Source organism: Aethalodelphis obliquidens, unplaced genomic scaffold (genome assembly GCF_003676395.1).
Source record: "Aethalodelphis obliquidens isolate GAN/ISIS:26980383/991018 unplaced genomic scaffold, ASM367639v1 scaffold17, whole genome shotgun sequence".
NCBI lineage: Eukaryota > Metazoa > Chordata > Mammalia > Artiodactyla > Delphinidae > Aethalodelphis > Aethalodelphis obliquidens.
In genome coordinates, this window is record NW_020837961.1 from 12,211,084 (window position 1) to 12,232,959 (window position 21,876).

A 21,876-nucleotide genomic window follows, 5' to 3' on the forward strand; every position below is an offset into this window, starting at 1 on the left:
ACGAACCCGTGTCCCCTGCATCGGCAGGCGGACTCTCAACAACTGCACCACCAGGGAAGCCCCTTTTTTTTTTTCTAATTTTTTTTTTCTCTTCCTTTTTCTTGATCTACTCGCTCATTTTAGCTGAACATATCCTCCAGTCAATTCCTAGGAGAAACAAGGTGAATGGGAGGTCACTTTTTGAAACACTGAGAATTTGAAAATATCTTTATCCTCACACTTAATTGAGTGAGAATTATTTTTTCTTTCAATTGTAAGGGTATGGCTCTATTTTCTTCATACTTCAGTTTTGTTCTTGAGGTATCTAATGTCATTCTTATTTCTGATCTTTTATTCATGACCTGTTTTACCTTCAGGAAGACTTTAGGATTTTTTTTTCTTTATTCCTATTCTGAAAGTTTATGATGATATGCAATTATATGGATTTTCATTATATTAGGCACTTTTCATGGGAAGAAATTCAAATTTCAGCACTTTAAGATATTTTCTCTAGGGTCATTCAGAGTCTTCTATACACATTACTTCAGAAATGCTAGGAATAAAGGAAGTGACTGAGGATTCCACAGTTCAGTATGAAGATTTTCACTACATACCATGTTTTCATCCCTACCTCTCAGTCCTGTACTCTTAAATGCCAGGTACCCCCTGGTCCTGATTAAAACTCTCCTCTCCTGAGATATGAGAAAGGGTCTATATTTATCCTTCACAGTACTTGACACCTTCAATTGATGAATCTCTTATAGGTTCTGCATGGTGATTAATTACATCAGTAGGTCCCACTATAATCACTGAGATGGTAACCCAACTAATTCAGTTCTCATTCCTCTATCTAATGTCCAGCTTCAAAAAATTTATTGAAATCTCCCTTATGTTATTGTCCCATCTCCAATTCTTTAAGAAATACAGCAGAAAGAAGGAAATGGCAAAAAATAGTTAGATGATCTATAATACTTATCTCGTTCTTGTGGTTTAAAGTTGTAGCTTTTAGATGTTTGTGTCCTTATTAGTTCTCAAGTATGAAAGCTATTCTGAATCACAGAATTATACAGCTAGAAGAGGTCTTGGAAATTAATTTTACAGATGAGTTAATGGCAGAAGCAGAAAGAGAATATTAGTTTCAGGACTCTCATTAATAGCATTATGTATATTAGCATAGAATATTTCCCTAAGTAAAATGAAGAAATGCATTGGACATGATACCAAGATAATTGAGAAGTATAACTGCCTAAGAAGAATTTGAAGGAAAATGAAATTATAAACAACAAAGGGCTATTAACTTTAATGTACAAAGTGTTATTTCAAACCCATTTAGCCCCAGAAAGAAATTTGTAATATAAAGTCAGCAAATAATTCAAAATAAAATAAAATGAGTACATAAATCAGGGTAAAAGCTAGGCTGATGTAATAAACAGGCCCAAAATACAGTGGCTTAAAGAACATAGTAATTAAGTTCTCTCTCTTATAACAGTCATGGGTGACAAAGTCCAAGTCAGCTGAGTGGTTTTGTTTCACACTATCATTCAGGAACACGGTTTTCTCCCATCTTGTAGTTCTGCAATTCCCAAACACATTGTCATAGGCTCACCCATGTTCTAGGGGAAAGACAGTGGAAAAAAAACCTCAGGGAAGTAGTCAGTCAGTGTTTTAAGGTCAAGATCCATAAGTGGCACATGTCCTTCTGTTTACACTGCTGATAATCTAGCCACAAAGTGAAACCTAGCTGCAAGGGGGGCTGGGGGATGAGGCCTGTAGCTGAGCAGACACATGGAAAAGAGGGGAACTACAGATTCATGCTGCAGAATGGAAGAAGGGATTTTGGTGGCAACTGGCTGCCTCTGATACAATGAGATACTACTTTTCAGGAATGCAATAAACAAGTATCTCAAAATAATAGTATTCACTGTTAGCAAACATGAGCTGAAATGAGCACATTCATATGTTCATGGTGGAAGATTTTCTGGTGTAATCTTCCTAAAAAGCAACTTGGTGATGCTTATCAAAAACCTTAAAAATAGGGCTTCCCTGGTGGCGCAGTGGTTGAGAGTCCGCCTGCCGATGCAGGGGACACGGGTTCGTGCCCCGGTCCGGGAAGATCCCACATGCCACGGAGCGGCTAGGCCCGTGAGCCATGGCCGCTGAGCCTGCGCATCCGGAGCCTGTGCTCCGCAATGGGAGAGGCCACAACAGTGAGAGGCCTGCGCACAGTAAAAAAAAAAAAAAAAGTATGACTGGACAATAGGCATAAATTGGGACTATCCCACAAAAGCCAGTAAAGGAGAAAAACAAAATCAGACAGGCCTTCAAGTCAACACTGAACATGAAACATTCACTGAGCATTGCCTACAAATTACCGAAAAAAGACACTGTCACCTAATAAAAAAATTGTACCTGGCTATTTTATCATCTAAGTATAAGAGTAAACCATTTTGAAAAAGAAAAAAACAATTAGATTAAGAACTTCATCCAAGTACGAGATGAATGAGGAAAAGGTGATGATGAATATTAATCCTATATAACCATAGGACCAAGAGTAACATAGATATAGGGTTATGATTACAGAATCAAGCGAAAATAGCATAAACTTTGACAATATAGAAGTGAGATCTCTCACAAAAATTATACAGTGAAGCAGGTGAGAATCTGGGGAAAATATAACGCACACTGATAACCTCATCTTATGTAGCTGGGATTTAGGATATATCACTTAAAGGTAGAAAATAATATAATAGAGTCATAAGAACATGTAACAGTAAAATTAAACACTAAGAAAGATATTATAACCAATCACAATAAATGGGAAAGAGAATGGGTAAAAGAATGGGAAGGAAGAAGAAATACCTAATTTTTTTTATTACTCATTGAAGGAAATTAACAGATACTATTTAAAATAGTAGAGGATTAAGAGTATTATGTAAAGTAATAGTTATAAATGTAATAAATAGAACACAAATGCAAACCTTCAAAACACTCAATCAAAATAATAAAAACAAACCAAAAAACTTTAAACCCACAAAAATATTTTAAAGCATAATGTAATATTATAGAAGTATGACACCAAAAGTACCTGTCATATCAACAAATGTCTAAATTAACCTATTAAAAGAAGAAAAATATTTTCAAATATATTTGCCTCTGGGTGTATACTTTTCACTTGGGGTGCTTCCTCAATTATGCCTTTTTAGAAGTCTTACAAAGGCAGTATGGACATAACATTCTAGGAGCTGCATCACATGGCAGATGAAAGTGCTTGTGTTTGTGTGTCTCTCTGTGGATACATAAGGCCATGCTATGTGTGGGATATGACCTTTTATATAACATTGCTTTGGGGACACAATTAAATCTCACGTTAGAGTTATGCACATCTTTATGTTTGAAGGAGAGGCTTAGTTGGTTTGACCTGTAAAAGGTCTGAATCCATTTAAAAATGAGCCATTTTGTAGACTCTATATTTTTATCCAATATTTCAATCAACAAACTACATGTTCCAAAAGCCACTAGAATTAATTATTCATCGTCAGTAAAACTTTGGCAATAACCTCTTTTAGGAAGGGGTAACACTGACTGGGAAGCCCACTGAAATACCTGAACCCATGGTGGGCTTGCACAGTTTGCCCTTAGTATCATTACACTGATTTTCATCATGGGAATCATCTTGGCCCACCCTTCATAATATCCTTTATTAAATCTTGAAAATTAATTTTCACGGGTGACTGAGCTCAGTTAAATGGCTCTTATGTCAGGCCATTAAGGGATGCCAGCTTGTTAATGTGAAATATCAATTAAAACAAAAATTCCAAGCATTTCTTAAAGGAGTTTAGCTGCATTAAGAAATCTTGGAGAGTCTCCGAGTTAATTTGCTTCAAACATTTATTTCTTTTTCATTAACAAGGTTGGGACACATCATGTAAGTGGTTAAATTTGTTTTTACTTAACGGATCACTGATCCTTCGTGGTCTTTTCAAATCCATTCCACCAATCAACTTTTCAAAAACAAGTTCTCAAAACACCTGCATACACATGCAAGTTTGTAACCTCAAAGAAAAAAGACAACAACTACAGAATTGCATACCCAAAATGAGACGTAAGACTGAGGGAATGTAGGCTGCAAACTGGAATTTGTGTCCAGGACCTGTTTCATCCAGAGCATTCTTTGATGCTGCAATTATTTTTCCAAGAAGTTCTTATTCTGAGGAAAGAAATAAAAAATTTGTTTCGTATTAACATTTTGACCCATGTTTACCATGTAAAGAGTAGTATTTATGGTCTTCTTGGAGTATGTATGAAATTGCTAGGTCATCCGTGTGAACCATTTAACCATATCATATATGGTTTTTTCCTGTTATTCATAAAATTATAAGCACAGTAATAAAAAGTTGTCACATACTGACTTTTAAATTAGATTAGCACTAACTTTTTCACCTTGACACTTACAAAGTTTTCTACCCTGGACTAATATTTTGTATTTGTGCTTTGGGAATTTTCAAATAATTATTTTTTATCTCATTTATTTCTCACACGGCCTTGTAAGGCAGACAGAGCCAATATTATTTTCTCCATTTACCAGTGAGCAAACGAAGTCTCTCGGTGCTCAGCTGATGAAATCCAAGTCCCTAAGTCTCACCAGCCTGGGATCTTTTCCCCAAGCGTTGTCTCTCCTAAAGCTCACAAACCCACTACAATCTATTTAGAAAGTTCACACATAGTACAAGTTTGAAACAATTCTTAGGTTTCTTGGGAAAAAGTAGAAGAGAAGAAAAGCAAAATAAAGTATTATTTCTGTTAAAAACAGCAAGTTATTTTACAAGCAAAATAAGTTTATTCAGGGATAGAGGAGAATTGCAATTCTCTGTAGCAAAAACCATAGCCAAGTCCAGCAAACAAAGGAGAGTAACGTTACTTTATAGAGGAGAGGGAAAGGTTGGGAGGAGGTGTTTTGAATGAAAGTCCATCAGAGGAAAGTGAGAGTTCAGGCTAATGATGGTTTCCCAGTGGCTGAGTTGCAATGTTCCCACTGGTTGCACTTGTTGCTGGGCAAGCAGAAAATCTTCCTTCCTCTGCTGGGGTAGTAAAGTAGTAATCTTTTTCCTGTTGGAGATGCAAGGTATGTCTCTTCCTTCTTGGGGTCTGCAGATGGCAATGAGTGGTAGTGCGTGAGAGTTTCCCCTTCTGGATTCCCAACTCCATTTTATTTTATTTTTTTTAATTATTTCTTTTTTATATAAATTTATTTATTTTTTAAATTTATTTTTGGCTGTGTTGGGTCTTTGTTGCTGCATGTGGGCTTTCTCTAGTTGCAGAGAGCAGGAGCTACTCTTCGTTGTAGTGCGCAGGTTTCTTATTGGAGTGGCTTCTCTTGTTGCGGAGCACGGGCTCTGGGTGCCCGTGCGCCACTACTTGTGGCACGGGGGGCTTAGTTGCTCCGCAGCATGTGGGATCTTCCCCGACCAGGGCATCGAACCCGTGTCCCCTGCATTGGCAGGCGGATTCTTAGCCACTGCGCCACCAGGGAAGTCGCCCCCCAACTCCCTTTTAAATGATGTTTCCTTTATTCAGTTGCACATTCCCAATCAAGGAAGACATTCAGCACTGAAGAGCCTTTGAAACATACTCTCACAAATCGAAATGTCTGTACCCTTGCCATAAATGGCATCCAGGCTAATTATTGCTAACAACCCACAGAGGGAAAATTGTTACAGATTCACTGAGGACTGAAGCATTTTTTGGCTCTTCACTTTGTGCAGAAGGTTAAAAGAAAGATCTAACCAGCAACAAAGTTGTTATCTAGGCACAGAATACGTAAGTGCTTGCTGAAGTTTTCTTGCAGATGTTTGAATATATATGTTATAACAGGTATAGGAATTGCACTTTCTACCTACTAAAGATTTGTGATAAATGTGCTCATTTTCAGTTCCAATTCCAATTGCAATTTCATAATGGGGAAGTAAGATTTTTATGTCAAATAATTACATATCAGTAATAATCTTGTATTTCTTTGCTTTTACTTCCTATATTGACTCCCTATAAGGAATGGCTTCAAGTTTATCAAACTCTTTAAATCTGGATAACAGGTTACGTATTAAGGTAAAGATTTATATCAAATGCTAGTTGAGGGAAATTTCTTAAATTTAGGGAAGGCTTTCCTATGCCTAAAGATGAGACTGCTTTGGACCAGACCTTCTTTGTTTTGGGTTGAGTCACTTGAATGGCCTCATTGAGTTATGTAAATGTAACGTTACCTGTATCCTTTGTCCTCCAGGAAGTTGTAACTAGACTATTTATTTGTTTGTTTACTTAGTGGTTTAGCAAAAGCCACCTCAGTAGAGCTGATTACTAGGGAGAGGTAGATGAATTTGTGTTAAGAGGCTTCAACCTCCTGGGAAAGGAAAAAAAAAAGGAAGTTCCAACCTCCACTGTTCCTACTTCTCAAAGTTCAGAGTTGACGAGTCTTTTTGGTATAGAGTAGACCAGAGTGGCACAGAATAAGGCCCAGGTGTAGGACACACGAAATAATCAAGTAAAATAAAACTTCCCTGAGAAAAGCAGGATTCTGGGCCAAAGACTAGAGATCCACAAAATGTCCAAAGATTTTTTTCAAGGAAAACTGTCAAGGAAAACAGCTTCTGGATGATACTGGAAGCTCCACTGGGCATAGTCAGTCTAGCATGTTTCTGGGCACCGGGGAGCAATGGCTGACTGTGGGAATGTGAAAGAGCTGTAATGCTGGAGCTCAATGTGACAACTGTGGCCTGAATAAGATCTGGATCTGCAAGGACCATCCAACAGCAGTGGACCAACATCTGTTCCAACCCATCTTTAACAATGACCACTCCATGGCCAGGAGAAGTAAAAGCAAGAGAAAACAGATCTGTCCTCTTTTTTTCTTTTCACAGTGTTTGGAAGCAGACCAACTCTGATTGACTGAGAAAGGCCTTGGAATTCTTAGATAATTCAAGAGTTGAGGGATTTTTCAAGAGAAATTCACAGGCCAATGTTAGTTACTAACATTTAAATATAAAAATTTTCTATCAGCACTGCTGTCTACGGATCACCTTCCTAGAAATTTTTAGTGTAATAGACTCTTGGTTTTTTCTGATTTGTTTGAACTTACTAATAGTAATTTAAAAGTCTATGACATGACATAATTTGTACTTTTGCTACGGCATTTGACTTGTCCCATTGCAAGAGCAGCGAGTAGAAATTGGTCACTTAGGTGTTGAGCACACTTAGCAGGCCATCCAGCATCTAGATGTATTTAACTGAGACTCATACGTATTTTATGGAGAAAATTTAATGTTATAGCTGTTTTGTGAGTATAAAATCTCCTAAAATTTTAAAAAATAGATAAAAATAAGAATTTTCACATAAAATTCTCTTGGGTAAAAAAGAAAGTTCTCCAGAAAAAAAAAAACAAAAACCATCTGAGGATCTTGCAACCCTGGGCTCAAATTCTGATTGTAAATTTCAGGTGGAGCTGAATACCAACTGCCTGCTTTAGACGTGATATGTACCCTCTAGTTCACCACACCCCCATATCATTACTGACTGAGCCAGAGTGATACCTGCCATTTTCTTCACACACTGTGATTTTTATCGTGACACAAGTCCTGGATTTTGTACCCACCCTATTTATTCACAATACTTATCTGGCACTGGAGTTCACGAGCTCTGTCCTAGACTCTGTCTTTTGGATGGTGGTTGTAACCTCAATTCCTTAGTATATTTCTAGTTCTCATCAGCAGAATGTCCTGCTGAATGAAGCCCACCTGATTTCTTCTCCACTCTACTCCTCTACTCTCTTCTACTCTTGTTCACAATTGTTGCAACTTGTTAACTAAAGAGTGGTCCAGGGATTTTGAATGTTCCCCCCGAAATCCTGCAGAAACTAAAGCCAAACAACACAAAGCAATTATTAGAGAAGCCCAGGTTGTAGGAAAGAGAGCTGTAAGTCTTCCCCCCCACCCATTAAATACAGACTCTTACTTCCTTTTCTTGGCTGTGCTCTGAAAATGGGGGAGGACCTGAGAAACACCAATACTGCTAGTTGAAAATTTAACTTTTAACATATTATTCTGATGAAAAGTAAAAATTTCCTCTTTTTTAAAAGGTTTTGACTTCAGATTGGAGGAAGTTAAGGAGACATGAGAAATAAACAGAATGTGAGATCCCTGAATAGATATTGGAACAGAGAAAGGATACTGATGAAAAAAATGAGGAAATTTGAATAAGACTTTTAGTTTAGTTAACATTGTTGTACTGATGTTACTTTCCTGGTTTGGATCATTGTACTGTGGTTACGTAAGATGTTACCATTAGGGGAAGCTGGGCAAAAGTTATATACGAACTCTGTTCTATTTTTGTGACTTTGTCTAAAATTATTTCAAAGTAAATGTTTTATCAATTTAAAAAAGATTTTATATTTTTCTTTTGATGCATCTGTTAAAAATATATATCTATGGTCTCAAAAAGAGTGAATATGTCAAATACTAAGCTCTAAACAGCACTGCAATATTTAGAAAAAGAAACCTGTACATTTGTGTAGAAAACCTTCTGTGACTGCATATACACTCCCATGGCTATATATACACACTTTGCTAACAGTTGTTAGATTACCCATGGCCTGACTGTCCGCCTGGATTTCCAAGTAGCCCTATAGCCTTACCACATGTTGAATGGTTATATTACTCCATTTTAGTCTTTTATTACTAACTTTGTCTGGACCAGGTCCAGAGATAGTCACTGGCTCTTGAACACTATGTATTCTGTGTTCTACTGTAAGTCTTGCAGTGGGTCAGTTGCCCAAGCACTGCTCTTACCCTAATAGGAGGGTCTAGCTGAGTCCGGCTGGTTTCATATATATGATACTCTAAGGGCTACTACCTTCTCCCTTAGATTCTCCACACCATTGTGAGTCAAATCTTTTTGTCACCAACATTGCTATTTGCTACCCCTACGTCTTCATTCGCTCATTAAGTATTTACGGAGCATCTATTATGTGTAATGCACTGGGCTAAGCACCGAGAATAGGGAAAGAAACACGTTGGACATTGATCTTATCCTTATGGAACACATACACATACTTGGTGTGTGTACTTAGTGACTAAATAGTTGGCTATTTTTTCTTCCTTCCTCCCTTCTTTCCCTCCTCTTCCTTCCTTTTTTTTCTTTCATTTCAGATCTTGAATGATAACTTCTCTCTGGCTCCTAGAAGTATTTTTTAAAATTTATTTCAGGGGCTTCCCTGGTGGCGCAGTGGTTGAGGGTCTGCCTGCTAATGCAGGGGACACGGGTTTGAGCCCTGGTCTGGGAGGATCCCGCATGCCACAGAGCAACTAGGCCCGTGAGCCACAACTACTGAGCCTGCGCGTCTGGAGCCTGTGCTCCGCAACAAGAGAGGCCACGATAGTGAGAGGCCCGCGCACCGCGATGAAGAGTGGCCCCCGCTTGCCACAACTAGAGAAAGCCCTCACACAGAAACAAAGACGCAACACAGCCAAAATAAATAAATAAATTAATAAACTCCTACCCCCAACATAAAAAAAAAATTTATTTCAGCTCACCAATTTATTGTATAAAAGAATCCTGATTATATATGATTAGCTCAACTCTGCTATATTAGTATCTATAACTTTTGTTTTCGAAAAATATTGCATGATCAACAAGTTTCATTGTATACAGTTTGCCATTCAATCTAAAATTTGTATATTTGTGAGTGTGGATATAAACATGCAAAGACTTGGAGGCCCTGAGTCTTGCTCTTTTCAACAGCCTGCTTCCATGGCAACAGAATCTATTAGAAGCAACCTTGTCACCACAACTTTAGGTCCAAATAACTTCACAGAAAAGATAAAAAGGTATGTGGCAACTCTATCTTGCTCCATCTTTTACATAAAGTAATTTCTCAGAAATATGATCAGCACTTGAGACAACAGTGATTAAAAATTAAAAGGCCCCGAGAGAGAGAAAAAGACTATCCGTAACAAGGATTTTGAAAGCTTAATGAAAGGTAGAAGAAAACATGATAGGACTGCAGTCTTTAAACTTTTTTGCACAGTGAACAATTGATCCAAAGTTTAAAATGTGAAGATTTAGATCGTCATTGGGAGACTGAAATGTTCGTCCTTAAGGGTTTGTACTTACAGGCCCATGAAGAGAAAAAAAATTTCATCCATTAAGGTTGAAGAAATCCTAAATTTATGGTGTCATTTATTACCTGGGTCAGAAAATTAAATATGAGCGCAAATACTTCATTATGTCCTTTGAACTTTGAATGTCAGAGCACTTTCTCCAAAACAATAAAGGCAGAGGTGCCCTAGTAGGACACAGAATTGTCAGCCCAGCATTTTTGTTCTTGGTTCACTGGCTTTCCACATCTCTGTGCTCTAAAACACTGTGTTGATTTTGCTGAACTCAGTAGGTCATAGAGTCTTCTCATAAGGTTAAGGCCATAGAATTAATTCCTGTGTATATTAAGTTTTATGGTCACAGACAGCACCAAAATTTTCACTAGTCACACGAAAGACTGGGCCAGCCAGCAAGACTAAAAACTTCATCTTCAAAACTGTTTACTGACGCCATCATAATGATTAAATATAAATAAGTACAATACATATTACCCATTTGTATTTAGTTTTATTTTATTAGGGGATGTGGCTCAGGTTGTGATTGTTTGGTCAATATATCCTCTTCAGAGATAAGGACAGAGTAATTTCTGTAAAGAGCAATAGACACAGGCTGGTCACTGGATATTCAATTTTAAAAATTTACTAATAATTTAAATAAATGTAACATGAATATATATGTAATCGACATCTCATATTGTCTGATGTCCACAGCAATATACATAAAGTGAAAGATTTATATTCACTTTATAGAGACTTTAGGACTCTGTATTATTATTTTGTGAATTTCAAAATACATAGACAAATTTTAAAGAGTTTAAATAAAGCCTATAATAAACAAGTATTTATTTAACATTTACTGTGTACTAGGCACAAGGACTTGGGGAAGATGCAAAGACAAAAAAGAAAGCTAATCTCATCTTTTACTGTCTATCTGGGGAGTTGCCCTTGTAACACAGAAATAAGGAGGTGAATAAGGAAGGATGAATAGGGAAGTGCAGAGTATAGAGTGAATTGGTAGATAGATTTAGGATTTAAAGTTAGAGTATTAGGACTTAAATTTATAACATTAGAATCAAAGTTTTGGTGCTTTTAAATTCTGCCCCAGAAGCCTAGTTCATGGTAAAGTCTCTAGTGGCAAAAAAAAAAAAAAAATCTACTTGCATTCTTGTAAGTATTTTTTTAATAAATGTCTTCCTCTACCAGAATGCAAGCTCCAAGAGCACAGAGACTGTCTACATCTAACTCAGCATAATCACTAGCAGGCAGTAAACCTTCCATAAATAATTGTGGACTGGTTGAAGAGAGCAAGCCAAGTGCAAAAGCTACTTTTTTGTTAAATTTCTTTTAATTTTTAAGCCTAGAATTTTTTAAAATTTCATTTTGATATATTATACTTGCAAAATGTTGCAAAAATACTACAGAGAATTCCCATATACCTTCCACCCATATCCCATAAATATTATCTTATATAACCACAGCACTATCATCAAAATCAAGAAATTAACATTAGAATCAACCTTAACATTAGGTAATACTATTATCTAATTTACAGACCTTATTCAAATTTAGCCAATTTACCCACTATGTCCTTTTTCTGGTTCAGGATTTAATCTACCATGACATGATGCATTTAGTTGTCATGTCACTTTACTCTCCTGTAATCTGAAGCAGTTACTCAGCCTTTCTTTGTCTTTCGTGAACTTGACATTTTTAAGAATGCTAGCCAGTTATTTCTTAGAATGTTGCTCAATTGGAATTCATCTGATGTTTCCTCATGATTAAATTCAGAGTATTCATTGTTGGTAAGAATACCACAGTAGTGATGTTGTGTCCTTCTCAGTGCATCATATCAGGAGGCACGTGGTATCAATTTGTCCCATCATAGGTGATATTAACTTTGATCACATGATGAAGGTGTAGAACAGCTGACAGAGAACAGTATTTTGTTACAGCAGCCCAGACAGACTAAAATAAAAGAGATCCATAGCACACACAAAATACATTAAGACACTTTGTAGAACAATCAGGTATGAAACAAAAAGAAGAAAAAACATTCTTTTTCTAATCAGTTGATAAATTTACAACAATATAGGGCTCTTCAGAGTTTCTGTTTTATCTTGTGTCACTTTTGGTAGGTTGTATTTTTCAAAGAATTTATCAATTTCATCTAAGTTGTAGAAATAGTGGCATAAAGTTGTTCATATATTCTCTTATTATCCTTTTAATGTCTATTAAGATCTATAGTGAAAGTCCCTCTTTATTCCTGATACACATATAATTTATGTCCCCTCTCTCTATTTCTTGATCCCTCGCTAGGAGCTTATCAATTGTGCTGATATTTCAAAACAACTAACTTAACTTTGTTAAATTTTTCAATTGTCTCCCTACTTTCCACTGATGTTATACCTTTCTTCTTTTCTCATTAAAACATTTAAAAGCTATAAATTTCTCTCTAAGCACTGCTTTAGCTGCATTGTACAATTTTTATAATTTTGTGCTTTCATTATTAGTTTAAAATGTTTTCTAAATTGACTAGTGAATTCTTCTTTTACCCATAGCTATCTATCAGAAAAACTAGAAATAACAAGTGTTGGTGAGTATGTGGAGAAAAGGGAACACATGTGCACTTGTTGGTGGGAATGTAAATTCATGAAGCCACTATGGAAAACAGTATGGAGGTTCCTCAAAAAGATTAAAATTGAACTACCATATGATCCAGCAATTCTACTTCTGGGTTCTTACCCAAGGAAAAAGAAAATACTAACTTAAAAAGATATATGCACCCCCATCTTCACTGCAGCATTATTTGTAATCGTCAAGACATGGAAGCAATCTAAATGCCCATCAATGGATGAATGAATTCAAAAATTGTGTCATATGTATACAATAGGATATTATTCAGCCATTAAAATAAAGGAAATCCTGCCATATAGATCTATCTATCTATCTATCTATCTATCTATCTATCTATCTAGATACAGAGAACAGATTGGTGGTTGCTAGAGGCAGGCCAGGGGGTTGGGGGTGTGGAAAATTAGTCAACTGGGTTTTTCTCATTTAATCAACATTATAAAAATAAAGGATATTAAAAATTTTGTCATCAAATAAAAAATAATAAAGCAAGCAAGAAAAATACACTTCTTTCATGCTATGAAAAGTTGCTAAAAGCTTGTCTTTCCAATAAAGGAAACTTGGAATTGATGTAATGGATAAAAGGAGCTTATGAAACATACATAGGCATTCTTGATAAAATAAAAATAAAAGCTTAAAAGATATTGCTTTTGGTAAGGTAAAAAAGTATTTGTTATTTTTTAATTCTGCTTTAGAAGACAGATGTTTTGCTCTTCTTGACTAGTAGATGCAAATACAGCTTAACTGTTTTCCAACAGGAAAAAAAATATATTCAGTATTTCTTTTATTTTTTCCTCTGTTATTTTAATTTTTTTTTTTTTACTGGAGTATAGGTGCTTTACAATACTGTGTTAGTTTCTACTGTACAGCAAAGTGAATCAGCAATACATATGCATATACCTCCTCTTTTTTGGATTTCCTTCCCGTTTAGGTCACTACAGAGCATGGAGTAGAGTTCCCTGTGCTCTACAGTAGGTTCTCATTAGTTATCTATTTTATACATAGTATCAATAATGTATATATGTCAAAGACAAAGAATAGCATAAAAAGGATAAGTCATTGTCTTGCCATTCCTTTTGTGGTTCCCATTTCACACATGTGGGCACATAGTTCACAGTGTAAATTGATATACTGATCTTTCAAATGATTACTTAAGAACCATCCATTTAAACTTGAACCATTCAAAAATTTTTCCTTCTCATTCAACAACAACAACAAAAGGTAATAAAAATCTTTCTGTGATGCCAGACTTTTCCTAGTGAAAATATATGGTTTGCCATAACCAAAGTAATTTCCTTTTGAAATCCAGGGTGTTTACGACTCCCACCAGTAGACACCGCTAAGTAATCCCTCTGAGTCATATGTGGCTGTGCAATCCTAGTCATGCTGTTAAGATAGCTGTCTCCTTGATGAGCATCAATGGCGTTGTGCAAATTTCTGAACAAATGTAAGGCTTACCCAGTGTCAAAGTGGGTAGTACCAATTTAAGAAAGGTGAGAATTTAGTAAGTCCTTTGAGACTGTCCAGAAAATACCTGAGAGAGATTTTTAAGAGTGTAACAAAGTAGAATGGAATTTCCCAGAGATGGTTGACTTAAGGAAAACCTCTTGGTCTCTTTTAGAAATTTGTCATTTGAGTAAAAATAAGATGCATGATTACTTTATTCCTAAGTGCCGATTAGGACCTCAAATAGTGCCTGGTGTCCATAAGCAAAAGTAATGACAAACTAGCTATAAAAATAATCTCAACCTTTAGATAAATTGTTGATCTTGATGTTTCTCTCTGTTGTGTTAAAAAAAAATAGAAGTAGGTTATTTACTTCCAAATGTTGAGGGATTCTCTAAATATCTGATATTTTCACTACATATAGAAGTCTGGTCAGACAGGTTTCTTTCAGTGTCTTAAAGATATTGTTCCACTGTTTTCTGGACATTATTGTTTTTGATATTAAATCATTTGTATTCTTGTTCTCCTGTATGTAATGTGTCTTTTTTTCTCTGGTAATATTTTCTCTTTACCTTTATTTTTCATCAACATGTGCCTAGGTTGGTTTTCTGTGTCTTTCTGCAGTAAGAGTCTTAAATCAAAAATTAAGATCTTTTGAGCTATTATTTGTCATATATTTTCCACTCTAACCATATGTTAAAGTTTTTGCTATTGCCCCACAGAAATTGAGGCTCCATTCATTTTCTTAAAAATCTTTATTTCTTCTGTTCTTCAGATTGAATAATTTCTGTTGATCTATCTTCAAGCTTACTGATGATTTCTTTGTCATCTTCAGTCTTCTGTTAAGCTTCCAGTATTTTTAAATTTCAGACATTTCCAGAATGGCCACCATCAAAAAATCTATAAACAATAAATGCTGGAGAGGGTGTGGAGAAAAGGGAACCCTCTTGCACTGTTGGTGGGAATGTAAATTGATACAGCCACTATGGAGAACAATATGGAGGTTCCTTAAAAAGCTAAAAATAGAATTACCATATGACCCAGCAATCCCACTACTGGGCATATACCCTGACAAAACTATAATTCAAAAAGAGTCATGTACCACAATGTTCACTGCAGCTCTATTTACCATAGCCAGGACATGGAAGCAACCTAAGTGTCCACCAACAGATGAATGGATAAAGTAGATGTGGCACATATATACAATGGAATATTACTCAGCCATAAAAAGAAACGAAGTTGAGTTATTTGTAGTGAGGTGGATGGACCTAGAGTCTGTCATACAGAGTGAAGTAAGTCAGAAAGAGAAAAACATATACCGTATGCTAACACATATATATGGAATCTAAAAAGAAAAAGAAAAAAAAAGGTTCTGAAGAACCTAGGGGCAGGACAGGGATAAAGACTCAGATGTAGAGAATGGACCTGAGGACACGGGGAGGGGGAAGGGTAAGCTGGGATGAAGTGACAGAATGGTATGGACATATATACACTACCAAATGTAAAACAGATAGCTAGTGGGAAGCAGCCGCATAGCACAGGGAGATCAGCTCAGTGCTTTTTGACCACCTAGAGGGGTAGGAGGGAGACCCAAGGGTGAGGAGATATGGGGACATATGTATATGTATAGCTGGCTCACTCTGTTATAAAGCAGAAACTAACACACCATTGTAAAGCAATTATACTCCAATAAAGATGTTAAAAAAATTTTTTCAGACATTTCACATTTCAGTTCTATAATTTTCTAACGGTTCTTTTTCATAGTTTCTATTTCTTGGCTGAGATGTCCTACTTGTTAGCTCTTTTTTTTTTTTTTTTTTTGCGGTACGTGGGCCTCTCACTGCTGTGGCCCCTCCCGCTGCAGAGCACAGGCTCTGGACGCGCAGGCCCAGTGGCCATGGCTCTCAGGCCCAGCCGCTCCGCGGCATGTGGGATCTTCCTGGACCAGGGCACGAACCCGTGTCCCCTGCATCGGCAGGCAGACTCTCAACCACTGCGCCACCAGGGAAGCCCCTTGTTAGCTCTTTAAGGTCACATTTTCCTTTATGTCCTTAAACATAGTTATAACAGCTGCTTTAAAATCCTTGTCTGATAATTCTAGCAACTGCATCATCTAAGAGTCTTTATTGATGACCTGTCCTCTTGAGTAAGGATTGCAATGTTCTGTTTCTTCATTTGTCTGGTTATTTGGAATTGTATTGTGTGAATGATATTTTGTAAATATATATTTTATCTTGTGAGTGATATATTGTAAAGATTCTGGATTTTCTTATATTCTTCCAAAAGCATTGTGGGTTTTGTTGTTGTTGCTGTTGTTGTCTCAGCAGAGAGTTTATTTGACTGAACTCGAAATCCAAACTCTGTATCCCTGTAGAGTGAAGCAACTGAAAGCCTATTCAATTATTTTAGCCTTAGTTACTCCATACATGTGCAATTCAGGGGTCAGCCAGAGATAGTGGCAGATTTTATACTCAGAATTTGGGGGTATCTGTGTTGATTTTCTCTTTTCCTATGTTTTCTCCCTGTATTAATTTCCTAGAGCTGCCATAACAAAGTATTACAAACCGGTGGCTTAAAACAAGAATTTATTCTCTTACAGTTCTGGAAGCTACAAGTCCAAAATCAAGGTATTGGCAAGGTTGGCTTCTTCTGGAGGCTCTGAGGAAGGATCTGGTCTATGCCTCTCTCATAGGATCTAGTGGTTGCCAACAACAGTTGGCATTGCTTGGTTTGTTGCTGCATATTCCAATCTCTGCCTCCATCTTTACAAGGTCAGTTTTCCCTCTGTGTATGTCTGTGTCAAAATTTCCCTCTTCTTATAAAGACACTGTCATTGGATTAGGATCCATTGTAATTCAATATGATCTTACCTTAATTATATCTGCAAAGTGTCTATTTCCAAGTAAGGTCATACTCACAGATTCTGTGTGGAAATGAATTTTGAGGGAAACACTATTCAACCCAGTACATTCCCTTACTTCCCAACTGCTGTGGCGGTCTCAAACTCTATCCCCTAAGTCTTCAAGCCATTAAGACTACAGATTTCTATCCAAGTTTTAGGTGCTCCTTATGTCACTGAGTGGGCCTGCACTCAGTCAAAAAGCCACACACACAAAAAGAAACTCATAAGGGCTATTCCCTTCTTCCCAAAATCATGTCCCCTCCAGATTTTGCCTGCTTTTGATCTTATAAGAATTACGCCATCACATGTAGAGTAGACTCACCTGTTTTTCTAACAAGTTTAATAGAAAAAAATTAAGAATTAACATTTTGCTTCATGTTAAATAACATGTATGGATTATCCTATATTTTTAAACCATTACTTAACTCTAATATGTTAAATATTTCTACTTCATCACTTTGAAGTTGTTTTTCCCCATCAGAAAGCATGCACAGTATCCGATGAATAAAATATTAATAATAATAACATATTTATTACTGAATGTTACAATTACTCTTCTAAATGCCTTATATGTATTATTTCAGTAAATCTTCACATCAACATACAAGTTAGGCAGTAGTTTTACAGAAGAGAATTCACTTTAGAAATGAGGAAACTGAGGCCCAGGAGATTAAGTAGCATGTACCTGTTACACAGGTAGTATATGGTGAATTGTAAGAGCCCATGCATATAGCCATTATGCAGTACTGCCTCCTAAAAACACAAATTGTTGTCTTTGACACTAGCTTGGATCATTATTAACCACAAAAAATTAGTTATTTATAAGGCTGCATTTGGCTAATTTTCCCTAATTTCTAGTGTGTTGTGTGAAGTAAATAGGAAGTAAATAGTAAATAAATATTGTAAATATATGATTTTATTAAATGGAATAGTTTAATTTCAGAATCAGAGTTTATTTCATATTTTTCATTTTTCTAGTTTATATGATTGATATATCAGAAATTCTTTAAGCACTAAAGCAAGTTCCAGAATTCTCAAACTTGTACATTCTCTTTTTAATTTTATCTACAAGGCAAGAAGTATAGGAAAATTAGATTCAATGCGATTAGTGCATACTCTGCAAATACTTGCATTATATTTTGTTACACGCTTAACTTTTATCATTGAGAAAAAAATCCCTTTCTCTCTCTCTCCTCTCTCTCTCTCTCCCTCCCTCCCTCCCTCTCTTTCTCTGTCTCAGCTATTTGCTCTTATCATAAACATGACAAGCTGTAAGACATGAACAAGTGTGTACTTAAGCAAAATAGTTATTTCCTTAACTTGACTCAGCAAGGCACCCTAGAGATTAATACTGTTACTGATTTCACAGGTCTCTTGTGCATGTGAATTTCCATGAGATTCTATTCAACTGGTGTAACTAAGAAGAAAGAACAATGTTCCTCTATACAAGGTGGGTTTTGCATTGTCCCACACATAGCCTGCTGATGGCCGTGGGATGGCAAAGTCATCTTCATTAGACGGAATTTAATAGTGAATCAAAGTTCTTGTGGAGAATAGACTGATCTAAACTTTAGCCTCCCTTGGGTCCTGCTGAAAGATTACAGGGAAAGAGTAGGGCCTTAGTAAGTTGAATGTATCAGATTGTTTTTCACTAATAGTTCTCTTGTAAAACTCTGAAAACCACCCAGTTTAACCCTTAAAAAAGGAGAAAGAAAAAGGAGTAGGATATGGGGAGGGAAAAAACTCAGATAGTATACTACGGGCATTGATTGCATTGATTTTTGAGATGTGCTGTTATCCCTGTAGCAAGTTCCACAGGTTGGATTATGTACACATGACCAAAGTTTGTCCATCAGAAGTAAACCAGTTTTCATGCTACATTTAATAGTCCATGCCAGATGCAACAATGCTATAACTTTAATAAAAAGTTTATAAAATATAATTGCCTTTAAGTTTCGTTCTATGTTTGGAGATTCTGAGACTCAATCTAAGGGTGTAGTTCTTTGATAAAATCTTTTCAAAAATATTCTGAATCCAGGAAGAGTTAATGGTGGAAGAAAAAGGAGGAGCAGCGGAGGTAAAATGTATCAACCAGCACCTGTACAGCAGGATCAGACATAGTTAACAAGAAAAAAGGAAGGAGAAACAAATGTGTTAGGTGATCTTTAGTCTAAAGAAATCTCTGTTGGGCAACTGGGCGTTTTGCTCCTTGCCTTTTATTTCCAACTTCCTTTCAAAGAATTCGTTAAGTGAAAAGAGAGATGATGGCAGCTCAGTATATCAAAGCTCAGTTATCAGTTGGCTTATTCTAGTATCTTTAGTCTTTTGTGGATGCCTTATGATGTGTTGTGTGGTAACACTGGAAAGTCAATCTTATACCAGTGATTGCCACATAAATGTTAAGGAGTCTGAAAAAAAATCACAAAATAGAAATTGTTGCTCTCTCAGGTATAAAGTGGCACTGATAAGAATTAATGTATCCAAAAAGATTTGGGTAGGTTTCTTTTTCCTTTTTGTTGGGGGGACGGGGGTTGTGCAGAGGGATTGACTTATTTTTTAGTAGGGTGAGAAGGAATGTCTAAGAGAAAGAAAAAGGCATAATGGAGACTGTTTCATCATCAACTTTTTAAGAATTGGCTGTAAGCACGCTGTCCCGATTAATGACAAAACTAAATAAAAAGCTTACTGCCATGACAAAGAAATCTGTTTTCTGTAATATTTTTATCTTTAAAAATTCACAGGAACTCTTAAAAATTAAACCTCACTTTAAAATCAAAGTACACCTTTTGGGGGACAAATGTACTTTTGCTAAATCTATAACAGGAAGACTTTTAAAACCCTTGAAAGACAGTGTACTACTCAGCAGGAGACACCCTCATAGGGATAGTGAAGAAAATTGAATGAAGGAAGGTACAGTTGTCACAGCTGTGGGTAGGAGTAAAGGAACCAGTAAGAGATGGTGAGTCAGCCAGGGACCAGCAACAGCAGGAACCCATCACCACTGGAAAGCTACTGGGCAAGTGGAAGAAGCAGTGTTTCCAGACCAAGTGAGAGCTCAGCCACCTGAGAGGGACACGGCCATAGAGCCAAAGCCAGAGAGAGGGAAGAAATACCCTGATCTCTTTCTCCTCCTGTCCACTTATCTCCTGCTGTGCCTCCAGAAGCCAAACCCCTCCAGAAGCCCAAATGAACTTAGTGCTGCTGTCTTCAAGGATCAGAACCTCCCCTTTCACCAGCCCAGGGCACAGACCAGAGCAGAGAGAGGAAGGAAATTGACAGTGCGGTTTGCAGATGCAAGACCAATGGAGATATTGAAAGAGAAATCACTTTTTATCAAAAGCCAAGAGAGCCTGAATCACAGTCCTTAACGCATGAGGAGTCAATTTTCTGTGACTGAGACTATATTCCTGACTATAGCCTCAGTAATGATCTCTTAGCTGTGATGGATCACAGGTTGAATGCAATCCTTTTTCAGGAAAAATATGTTTAAAAGAACGTGTAAACAAGAAAAGAAAAAAGATGCATGAGATTTTCTTTATGGACAACTTTGTCCATAAAAAGGACAGGTGTAATCTGTTTTATTCAGGTTAACCATACTAATTCTTATTTTTATTTTGGTATAACTATATGAGTTCGTGTCTTTATTTTGTTATAGCTGTATGAGGTAGCATGACATATTTTCTTCAAAATCACTTTCATCTACTCCTTAGAATGTTTTAACACTGGGTAGCATTGCATATTGATTTTAGTCTGCAAATCTTCTCTAAGAGGGAACAATACTGCAATGAAGCCACTGTTTAGATGAAATGATCCCTCGGGAGATAGAAAATACACCATGCATCTAACACTTCATAGCTGAAAGGGACTTTAAAGATCAAGTCTAAACCTTTTATTTTGCAAGTGAGGACAAAATATAGACAGAGTTGTAGTTTTCCTATTGCAATACAGTGCTGGGTTTTAGGGCTTAAGATCAGAACCCAGGTTTCCTGGCTCCTTATCTGGTTTTCCCATCTTCCCATGGTGTATAGTTCTCATTTATATTCTTATTATATAGTCAGACCAATTTTATTTCAAGGAAATAATAAATTCCTTCCTAAAATTACCTGTACAAAAGTGCACTGAGAAGATGTACCTGTCACCTTAATGTTTCTCAGCCAAGATGTGAAGATACCATGCAGAGTAGAAACAATGTCCCTGTGGATTGTCAGAGGCTCTTAGAACTGCCTGTACTCGTCTCTCTGTGAACCTTGGATCTGTCATAAGCCCACTGGCCAACTGTGCATTCAAAGGCTCAAGCTCCCTTGGCCTCATGTTTTCTCCACCAAACCTAGTTCATTATTTTGCAAGACCTATAAATGAAAGAATTTTACCTTGTGTTTTAACTCCATGAAAAAAAATTGTCAGGGCTCACAAGGAGTTTCCTAGATATAAATCAATTCATTTGACTTTTGGTTCTGTCTTATCCTTTCACTTTGACACTCCTATTACTTAATCTGATCATTTGCTATTCTATTTCCTCTTTAACGTCTGCGATTTTTATCTATGTTGTCTTGCTTTGTTATACTTCCCTGCAGTAAGCAATGACATACAAATAGAGGACCCAACCTTTCAGGCAGGTGTGTGTTTGCTGTGTGCTTGCAGATAGGTCACCAAAAGTCCATGCAAAATAGGGCACTTCACACGGCAGCAGAATTTCATCTGGAGTAACAGGTGTGTTGTAGAAGGGAACTGTAAAAGCCTCAGGTTGAACAATGGCTGTTGATGCTTGTCTATGTT

At 36.6% G+C, this 21,876-nt stretch overlaps 1 long non-coding RNA gene across 2 annotated transcripts in view; it reads right to left on the reverse strand.

The window, feature by feature from the left end:
• LOC113625962 (uncharacterized) overlaps positions 1-21,876 on the reverse strand; it is a 199,709-nt gene that overhangs the window by 27,332 nt on the left and 150,501 nt on the right. For both annotated transcript variants that reach the window (XR_003434971.1, XR_003434970.1), the window contains exon 4: positions 4,070-4,186. This is a non-coding gene — a long non-coding RNA (uncharacterized LOC113625962). The remainder of the gene's footprint in view (positions 1-4,069; positions 4,187-21,876) is intronic.